The sequence below is a fragment of the Tupaia chinensis genome, unplaced genomic scaffold, assembly GCF_000334495.1.
Source record: "Tupaia chinensis unplaced genomic scaffold, TupChi_1.0 Scaffold138126_1, whole genome shotgun sequence".
NCBI lineage: Eukaryota > Metazoa > Chordata > Mammalia > Scandentia > Tupaiidae > Tupaia > Tupaia belangeri.
In genome coordinates, this window is record NW_006198026.1 from 58,141 (window position 1) to 60,391 (window position 2,251).

Sequence of the window (2,251 nt, forward strand, 5' to 3'; positions counted from 1 at the left end):
TCCTCCACTGCACATTGAAAGGCCACTTGTCTCCCTATATTAGAGCTCAAAACACACATTACGTATGAGTTTCTGAGATCCCAAGAGTGGAATGGTCCAGAAAACAATGAAGTAACCTCTAGAAATTTGAAGACTAGAGCCTCTGTTCCTGAAATATTATCATTCTTTACTGATGTTGCTTCGTTCTAAATATAAATCCTCATTTACCCAAGTTCTTTGCATGATACTTTCAGCTTAGTCCTATGTTTCACAGAAGCTAATCACTAGGGGCTCAGAGTGACTGTGGTAACTTTATTTTCGCAAAAGATGTATTTATTCTGCTGGGGAATATCTTCATTTTTCTTCATTCTCCCTGACATTTTGTCCGTTATAGTCTGAGTTTGCCCATAGGACAGGAATAAATAACTCACTCTTCTTTAAAAACAAAGTATGAATTGAATAAATTTAGAAGCCGCTTGGAGCTCCTGATGCTGATCGAAGAGTGTCTTTCTTCAATTTATTCAGTTCCCCTTTATTCCTAAAGGACATTGGTTATTTATTTTGGTTCATAGAAAGAGCTCTTGGCATCATGGATAGAGCCAGAATAATTATGAATAATAGTTGGCTATAACTAGGGCTGAGTAAAAACATTATTGGAAATCAGATTTACTTCCTGTTTTACAAGGGAAAAAAAACAACAGCTCTGTACCAGGCAAATTGTACTTGTTAATTTGGAAACATAATGTTTAAAAATCCTACGCTGTTGCAAATGAATTATGTGCATGTGTTTCTGAGGAAACTGTAGTCAGTGTCGAGATCTCCAACTTTTCCCTGCTTTGTTGAATGGAGGAATCGCAGTTCTTAGGAAACCGTCTCAGCTGCCTGTTGAAATGGAGGGTTCTTTCACAGCAGCAATTTCACAGTGAAACCCTTTTGGTCTCCAAGGATCAGAGTACTCTTACAGGAAGTGGAATTGAAGAGTACTTTTCAAAGCACCTTCTAGTCTTTCTTATCCCTCCTTAGCTTCTGAAGAATGTTAAGGACCCTGCTGCTGCTTTGAATGTTCCCAGGGTGTACTTCTAACCCTCGGACTCAGGTCTCACTTGGGTTTGATCACCCAGGTGAAAGAGAAGTTGGTCAGGGAGAGAACACTAATATCCTACCTCCCCTTCGACTTTAATTTATGTACTTGGGTATTTCCAGTCCAAGGCTACTACTAATAGCCTTAGACATGAACAAAAGAAAATAAATAAAATCAGGTAACTCCAGATTTAGGCAAAAGAATTTTTCAAATGTTAAGTACTGTGATGCCTCAACATTAACACATTCTATTAGAATTTAACAAGTCAACTCCAGATTTGCTAGGCCAATTCTCTCTTCCTCATCTAGGGTAGGCAAAATCCCCAAATAGCTCTCCAGATGGCCTCTGGAGTTCACACACCTCCTCTGAATTATTCAGTTAAACACTAATCTAGGTACTGCTGTGAATAAATTTTTTGAAGATATAATGAGGGTCCCAAATAACTAAGAAAAGTAGATTATCTGAGTAAGTATGACTTGATCACACAAACCCTTCAAATTTGGATTTAAAGGTCACAGAGAAGGCTTAGAGATGTGAAGCTTGAAAGGGATTTGATGAGAGGCAGTTTCTTCATATATTGTATTAGGGTGAGAGGGGCCATGTGGCAAGGAATGCAGGCAGTTCCTGGGAGCTGAGAGCCATATCTGACTGTCAGCCCACGAGGAGCAAGGACCTGAGTTCCATAGGCACAAGGAACTGAATTCTGCCACTGACCTCAGTGAGCTTCAGAGTAGGTTTTTCCTGAGTCTTCAGACAGGAAGTCACTCTGGGGGACTAGCAGTTAGCATAAAGGCTATGTCACTGGATTCCCATATAGTTGACCACAGTTTGAGTCCTGGACCCTGTGGCTAAAACTCACACCAGGTGTATGTGCGTGGGTACCCAAGATCCCGAGAAAACTCACACCAGGTGCGTTTGCGTGGGTACCCAAGATCCCAAGAGGAGAAAGGAGGAGAAGGGATTGTGGTGTGGCCATCACCCCTAGGGGGTGATTTCTCGCTTTCTGTCTCTCTCTGTCTTTCTGGCGAATGCATGCTCCCTATAGCAAAAACCTCCCCCCCCAAAAAGAAGTCGCTCTGGAAGAAACCTTAATTTTAGCTTTGCATTATCTTGAATAGACAATTCAGTGTCTCTACTCTAGACTTTTGGCTCACAGAATTGTGAACTAATAGGTGCTATTTTAAGCCTCCT